Source organism: Oculina patagonica, chromosome 12 (assembly GCF_052425735.1).
Source record: "Oculina patagonica isolate OP01 chromosome 12, crgOcupat, whole genome shotgun sequence".
In the NCBI taxonomy this organism is placed as follows: Eukaryota; Metazoa; Cnidaria; class Anthozoa; order Scleractinia; family Oculinidae; genus Oculina; species Oculina patagonica.
Window position 1 is genome coordinate 20,664,038 of NC_135769.1, and position 8,844 is coordinate 20,672,881.

Here is an 8,844-nt window from a genome sequence, read left to right on the forward strand (position 1 = left end):
AAGTTGTTGCTTAGTTCATTTTTGGCCGCTTTAAATTTCACAGACTTCACATGTTCACGAAATACGTGGAAGTTTCAGCATAATGGGTAACTCGGTTGAAATATTTGCGAATGAATAAGTGCTAATGAGCCAGACGTCGATATTGCAACAACATATATTACCCGAATAAAAACAACCGTTTCTTGTCACTGCATAAGTGTCAGTATGTTTATAGTTATAAATTAATCTGGTGCAGATCCAGACAAAAGTGGAGATAAGGGTGATGCAACATGCTATTGATTTAATGAAACTTGCAAATCATTATTATAGTCACTGTGGTTAATGCACTTAACTATAATCTCGTTCACATACGTGCCACCCAAATAACTACTTTAAAAGTTTACATGTGAAGAATCCCAAGTTAGGGGAGGGGGGTTAGAACACCGAGAAAGCTATTATACAACTGATACACAAGCAATACATGCACAAACTTGTTCGTTCTTTTTTAATGCGTTCTTTTCAATTTACAATTTTTAAACACTCCATTTCCTACATTTTTTATCTTATCCAGAAAGTTGAAATCATATTCAACTGGCTTATTTAGCTGACCAATTGCTTTATGTTTTTTAACTTATCCCTTATATCGTGATGCTTTTGGTTAAAACTGTATTAGTTTTTCTTGTTCTTATTTTAACTTTCGGTTGTTGATGTCTTATATTTTATCAACACACGATGGACAGGCCACAGCAAGAACAACTTTCGCGCTTCTGCTTATTCATCTCCGAGTCACTTTGCTTTCCTATCTTTTTGATGAACACTTTCTTGGCCCCTGCTGTCTCATGTTCGTCCTCATTTGCAGGTTTGCCATCTGTCTCGGTGACCATAGTCAGAAAGGCAAACATCATCAGGAGGCTAAAAATTACTGCAAGCTAAATAGAAAAAAGGAAATGGATGAGCACTTACAAGGTAGGTAATTCGAGAAACAAGGGAAATGCGGAGATCGTCGTTTCTTCAATTTATTCCATGACCAGTTAAGCTAGAACTGGACAGTTGGGGACTCATCTCTGATGTCATTGATTACACAAAATGTAAACAGTAACCGGGTATCACTGTGTTTGTCTACTTTATAAAAGCTTTTGACTCGCTCAATTGGGATTACTTAAACAAAGTCCTGGATGTTTTCAATTTTAAAGACGATTCTTAAAGGTGAATTGAAGTTTTTTTGTAATGACATCTCAAGCTGTGTGATAAGCGACGGCTTCGCTTCTCCCTTCTTTAATCTAAACTGCGGAGTAAGGCAAGTTTGCCCATTATCTGGCTTCATGTTCGTTCTGTGAATAGCAGATATGTCCAGGATTGAACGCTAATGAGATTCACGTTCCTCATGACAGCCATCACAAAGTGTCCTCATTAATAAAAGTTCACCAAAACACACCAAAATTTGCCAAATATAAAGTAATATGGAAATGTCAAATAAAACAGTCAAACATGAAGTACTCATTAAACAATACTTGCGTTCAACCCTGGACATAACACGACACTTCTCTTTTTAAATGCTTTTTTAGTAGTGTTCGAACTGACTTTAGTAAAGTCAGTTCAAGCACTACTCGAAACTTTAAAAGTTCTAAAAAGTTCTCCGGTTTAGAGCTGAATAAATTAAAAATAGAAGCTAGGTATGTGGCTTGGCTCGTGGGCGGAAAGGAGAGACACACCGTTTGGCTTCAGCTGGCCGAAAGACTCAGTATACTCTCTGGGTATTCACTCTTCGAGGGAGAAACGCATAAGCGATGCGCTGAAATTCTTCAGTAACAAACCGTTCAATGTTTGTAACACGTTATGCAATAACTGCAAGGCTCAATATGTCGAAATGATTTCTACTATACTGTGTGTAAAATGACAACTGTTCATGTTGATGCATGAATGAACTTGAGAACAGTGAGAGAAAGTGAAACTAAGGGAAAGTTAAATACTTACTTTGTATTAACAATCGGCAACGATAAACAACAAGCATCAATTGATTAATAGTCAAAATTTCAAGTGTTGACTTGACCAGACTTGACTTAAGCTGCGTTCACATTTAACCCAAAACATGTTTAGAATAAACATGTTTCCACGAAACATGTTTCACCTAAACATGCTTGTTATTGCATTGTTCACATTAGGTGTCAGTTTCAAACACGTCATGCCTGGTGTGTAATTTATGCGGTTTCACTTTATTTAACCGTAAAATTGAAATATAGCTCGAAATTACAATAAAGTTTCAACTAAATCTTTGTCTTTCTGTCTACTTTCAAGCCCTTCGATGAAGCAGGGCTTTCAAGCGCTTAGCAAGAAGACAGTATTGTCAGAATTTGCGCTATCAGTCGGTAACAGAAGATTTTTATTTTGTGAAGTTTGTTTTTGCATTGCAATGCTGTTATGCTGCGCGCTTGTAGCCGACGTCGTAAACTTTTGTGGCGATATTTTGAAAAATATTCTGCTTCCTATCCATTACCGATAATTCATATTGGATCGCTTTATTAGCCCATGAAATAAACATTTGGTCGCATAGAAAGCCCAAATTTGAAGCTTTTGGGCGCTCGCCTCCTCACCGCATGTCCGCCATTTTTAACTTGTTTAGTCTGATCATGATTGAAACTACATCGTAAGGTAGTTTCAATCATGATCAGACTAATCATGTTTCAATCATGATTCGCGCAATGCACTGCCTGATGTGAACACTTTTCACAACGAAACATGTTTCATTCGTGATCAGACTAATCATGTTTCGGCCTAATGTGAACGCAGCTTAAGTGGCGAAAAAAACTGAAGTCAACGAAAAACGCTAGCATCTAAGCAGCTATAAAGAGTAGTAAGGCGTTCGCAGCTCTCATAACGTGTTTTCGGAAGATTGGAAGCAGATACAGAAAATTGCTGGTATTGTCAAAGAAAACCATCTAATAGTCACAATGGGTTGCAACACGATCATACCCATGTAGAAGCACCCACGAGGAAGTTTAAGAACAACGTCATGATGACGTTGTTCTGTTTTTTAACGGATATTTGTGAAAATTTACAAAGTTTAAAGTGGCAGGAACTTATAGGAAATGAAATGTTATCACCTAAATTTGTCGAGCTGTTGTAATTTGCTCTCCCGGAAATCGTACTTGGAATTTTCCCGTCCCCAAAACGGCATTTTAATCTCACCGAAAACAGAACGCACTATATTTTACATTTAATAACTGAGGGTATAACAGGATTTACGAGTAAATATTCGCCAAAATGATCCATCTGAATGTCCCTGATGATTTAACAACAGCTTTATCTTGCTTTGATCTTGGATACGTTTAATGCCGTTTAATTGCAAAACACTCTTCTTTTCTTATTGAAGATTCCCTAAGCTTGTTAAAACGAAAAAAGGTTTTTTGCCCTCAGCGAAGGAGTTAAAACTCTAATAAAGATGAAGTGTTCAACATGACACGAGCATGGGACAAAAAAATTTCTGAGTCCCCGACGCGGGAATCGAACTCATGGCCTCCCAGATACTGGTTGGGCGATCTAACCAACTGAGCTACGAGAGACTCGTTGTGAGCTGTGCCATTAACTAGGTTGATATGTGACAAGTTAAAACTCTTTAGCTGAGGGCAAAATATCTGTTTTGATCTTAAGAGGTCTTCCTTATTTGTTTGGGTAATGACAAAAAGGAGCAACTAGGCTAGGGGAAAGAGTACAAACCCATTAGCGAGGTTCAAAATACCTACCTTCATTTTGTCTTCACCGACTGCAAGTCTGTTCTTAGCAAAACACCTGCAAAAAGAAAACGAAGTGAAACAGTCCAGTTAATCTACGATTCGTTCTCAAAAATTAGAAAAATTGCAATATAATTTTTCTCACTCTCGTAAGTTCAAAAAAAGTTCACTCAGTAAGATACTAAAAGTACCCCCAAATCCGTTCTGTAGAGAATCCAAGCCAATTTAAGGCACGACTTAAAATATATTTTTCGGTTTATCTCGCTAAAAAGCTTGTATAATGTGAAAATGCTTACTTGTACCATTTTACATATACAAAATGCACTGCATAAGGAACTCCAGTCTGTAAAAAGAGTTTTCGAAGTGTCTTTTGCATTAGCTGTCGGGGTGGAGTATTTTGCCATATTTTGCATTTTAACCGAAGAATTGTTAACGAAAAAGTTGCTCTTACGGTATCTGAAGAAGCTTACCTTTCAAACAAAACAGCGCCTGTGTCGAAAGAGTGAAACCAGAAACCTAAACAAAAGAAAAGAATAGAATCAAAATGTGAGATTTCGCACGCAAAAAACACAACACAACTACAAGCTCTCATCTGAGCAAATTTTCCAATACTTACTTGTCGCTGTTCAAAGGGGAATGAACTTCTCGTTGAAAGACCGTCACTGTTATACCCTAGTCGTGTTTGTCTTTTAATTTGTTTGTCACGTTTTGTTTTCTCAGCATAATTTACTAGGATATAATTGCGTCTGAGTGTGTTTCTGCCTGAATAAACAAAAGCGATGATAGGTTTTTGATTTAATGGATAGTATTTTTATATGTATTTTTCTTTATTTAAAACTCGCAATTTTGGTAGAAATGTTTTGATTGAAGATTTGTTGACAATAAGCAAATTTCTCGTTATTTTTAAAATGGGAAATCAGAAATGCATTGAGTGAATTGGAGAAAAAGTAAGAAAATGAACATTGCCTTTTATTTTATTATAAAATTAGCCGCATTTTCATAGCGTGAGCAGTAAATTTAACTGTCAAAACTTCTGTTTGTCAACTATGAGAGCACGGTGCCTGTGTATACAAACCTCAATTAACCCTTTTAACGAAGATTTTGAAAACAGTGCGTGTTTTCTAAGCCTGAACCTACACCGCATAAATTGTTAATTTATTTTATTAAAGAATTAGCAGTATTTTTATAACTTGAGCAATAAATTTACCTGTTAAAACTTCTCTTTATCAACTTTGGGAACACGGCGCATGTGTATTTTAACCTCAATTAACCCTTTTAACGATGATTTTGAAAACAAGGCGTGCTTTCTAAACCTTTCTAAACACCGTATATTTTTAGACCAGACATTTTTGTAAATTGTTATATTTTACTTCACTTGGAATCAAGTGCAACATTGTTCTTCAGATCTTTTAAACGAGATTAGTCACAATTTCGAGCACCGTTTTGACAAAATATGCAGCAGAATCCCAGTAGTAGTGCCCCTGTAAGCTGCAGGCAGGTTATGGTATATGCATTTTATGGATATCAAATGATTTAATCTCTTGTTATATTTTTAAACAAAAACAAATACACGAGTAGAAATTTAGCGTTCGTGGAACTTTACACATATTGTCATAACTTTAGACATAAACTGGGGGAGGCGGGGTACCTTTCCAAAATCGGTCCCCTTTTTAAACCCTTAACCCATTTAAGATTAAAATCTGAGACTTTTTTTACACCTATTTCTGACCCGACCAAAACCGATACCTCGTTTCAGATCAGACCCTTCACAGGAACTACTTCGGTTTTCCTAAACGCTTGAGAAGGACTTCAAATTCGCCGTGTTTTTCAAAGCTTTCTTGTTTTTCCTGACCACACGAAAGGTTGAAAGAGCGTAGAAAGTCAGCATTTTGGGAAAAAATGTTATATAATCAATTTTACGATTATAAGGCATTTTAGTTTGTAGTATCACTCTACAGTTTTACTCGTCATTCGTATTTTGAGCGATTTTACACAGTAAATTGTATTTTACTAAGCGATTTTATATACTACTGTCTAGCATGATATATTTATCCCAGTTATTGCGTGCTTGAAAACAGGGTTGTGTTTATAGACTTAATCTTAATTGTCTCATTTCAGTCTACAACCACAACTCAATCATGACGGTTTTTGCTCGGCACGGCAGCTGCCAGCTTTGCATTTAATTGTGAAAGATTGAATTTTAAGTATTGACGTTTTCTGTCACAACAATGCAAACAAACCCAAAATGGGCTTTTAGCTTTTGTTTGATATCGTGTTTATTAAATTTGATAAATTTGAACAGCTGGGAGCTCAGGCTCACGATATGACCACTCGATCTTATCGTTGGCAAAATATTATAAGGATTTGTATAATCTTTACAGTTAATAGTGGCATTAAATAAATTGACTTCGTTCCTATCAAATTGCTTATAACTTAATCGATTTCTGATTAAAAAGTTACCGGTTTTTTTTAGCCCACCTTAATTAACTTATAATTTATGATCGGGCCTGAAACTTTTGCTGCGGAGCCAGAGCCCTGATTTTAAACAATAATAAATCGATTCAGGAAAAACTTAAAAGTTTATATAAGCGCGTGTGGCATTTCGAGTAGAAAAACATTTCCTTCACAAATTAGCCATGGATTTTGATCCTAATAAGCTTAAAAGTACCATGCAAAAGAATAAATTTAAGGTCTAACAGGCGAGAGGTGAAATTCTAACAGGTCGGCGGATATATTTTGGTGCAGGCTTCTCTGAACCTTTATAATAATATTATTCCCTCGCCAGTATAGCCTGAATTTCGGTCGTTCTTTCGTAACAGTCAATTTTAGATTTTGTTGATCAATGAAATAATAAAATTTAACCGCCTTTTATAATTAGGGTTTTGCTTTGAAAGGCTCTTCGGTTTTCGATCTGAATGAAACATTTCCAGTATCGACAGAAAAACTCGCGTAAAAGTGCCAGGCAAACATTGTCAAGTTTCTAATTCTGTTTCTGATAAAATACAACAAATTTTGTTCAATAAAACATTGCGATAGAATTGAACAGCTTAAAACCATCTTGGTAAAACAATTCCAAATGTGACGACGTTTCGACGTTCATTTAAAACTGAATAAAAATGGGGTGGCAATATTAATTAAAAAAGAATCCCTAAAGGTCACGAATGGTAAAATGTTAAAAATATGATAATGCAAAAAAGCATTTTAACACAAACTCATGTAAAGAGTTTAGTGTGAATATAGTCTTTCTGAGAATTAAAAATTCGAGGTTTAATTCCCTAATGACAGCATCTCATAAATTTAACAAACAAACTTCGATCTGAGACAGAGAAACAAAGAATTGTTTGTCTTCCAAATCAGCCTTAGATAGGCCATTTTCCTCTTGATGTCCAACGATTGCAGAATATTTGTGTTCCTTAATGCGTTAGTGTAAATGTCTGGTTGTATACCCCAACATAATTTGCGTCGCGCATTTATAGACCGCGCATTGATTATTAACAACAAGGGTTTTCTTCTCTTCTGGGGCGCCCGGAGAAAGAACTTGGGCAATCTTCTTAGCCTGAAAGACAGGTTTAATTTGCACACCGATGTTAGGCTCACATTTTGCTTTTGACTTTTGACGGAATTAGCTGATGGCCCACGAGAGTAGGGCTGCCGTCACTTAGCTTCACTTGCATTTTTGGGTGCATCGATATTGTCGATATTTTGCAGAAGCTTGTTAATAGCTGAGCGATTAAATCGATTGGGTAGTCCAAGTTGTTGCACTCGTCGGGAAATGCAGTAGGAGTGGATGACTGGCGATGTTCGCGATGGATCATTGTGGTGAGTAAACAGTCTTTGTATCTTTTGTCAACATGGCTGTAGAAGGGTAGATAGAAGTAAGCCAGTATTCGAAGGCTTTCTGTAGACTGATGTTTCGAGCCTGTTGCCACTTTTAGTGATGTTCATGCCAACAAAAGAAATTGTATTCTGCTCGGCTCTCTTCATGGTGAACTTCACGGACTTCACGTTTTTGTGAAAAAGAGTTCAATTTGTCGTGAAAAGTGTTTGTATCGTTTAAGTCAGGCTTAATAGTTAGGGATAATAAGATCACAATATTGTCAAAATTTCGTATTGCCAGAGTTTCGTTTCTGCGCTAATTTTACGGTGTGAATAATCCCAGACGTTTCGGGGCTTCTGTCCCTTCACCAGTGGAAAATTGCCGTTGAAGTCAGCGCGCGCGTCATTTTATTTGAATGTAGCAAAACATTTCTCCTCGCCTGGTCACACAACAGATGACATGATGGTATCTGTTGTGCAATCAGGTCTTACGAACATCAGAGAAAGACGAAGAGCGGAAGGCCACCTGATCTTCAAATGCCGTACTCCACAGCCGCGCGGCATAAACATTGACTTATAAAATGTTTTTTCCTTAAAAAAGTGCTTAAATGTTGTCTCGTTTTGCGAAATGCTTCGGGAATAACCCTTCATCAGTCGCAAAGTTCAAATTAAAACCGTTGAGCGATTATAGTACATGATCAAAGTGCTACACAGCAACTTATTATTTTTATCTATTTATACATTGACTTTACTTTTATTTAAATGGACTCAGCGCGCGCGCACTCAATGATGTCACATTCAAATAAAATGACGCGCGCTGACTTCAACGGCAATTTTCCACTGATGAAGGGACAGAAGTCCCGAAACGTCTGGGATTATTCACCCAAATTAGCGCAGAAACGAAACTTTAATTCAATTAATAGTTAGGATGTCGTCCATGTAGCGCTTACAGAAAGATGGGAGCTCGTTTTTCTCTTCCAATTTTTTCTTTTATAGAGCACAGATAGATAGATAAACACAGATAGATAGATAAACTATATTTAGACACGATAATAATTAAAGCTAACAGCTTGTGGGGTCGTGTGTTTAAATTTAACTCTGCTAAGGATTAAAATTACAATTAAATATCTAAAATTACAATTTCTAGATTTACAATAAAAATGAACGTGTTTTCTAATAAAGATCCAAGGGGACTTGTTCCTAAAGCGTGCATTAGTTCACAGAAAGTCTACGAACACTGGCTTACTTCTACACTACCACAGTCATGTTGACAAACGATACAACGAATGTTTCAGTACTCACCGCTATTATCCATCGCGCA

General features: G+C 36.6%; 1 long non-coding RNA gene across 1 annotated transcript; it reads right to left on the reverse strand.

Annotated features, from left to right (window-relative positions):
• Positions 1-457: 457 nt before the first annotated feature.
• LOC144633997 (uncharacterized) lies at positions 458-8,844 on the reverse strand. The gene is made up of 5 exons (XR_013567133.1): positions 8,826-8,844; positions 4,324-4,469; positions 4,178-4,223; positions 3,720-3,765; positions 458-908 (listed from the first exon to the last, which is right to left on the reverse strand). It is a non-coding gene; the product is annotated as an uncharacterized LOC144633997 (long non-coding RNA).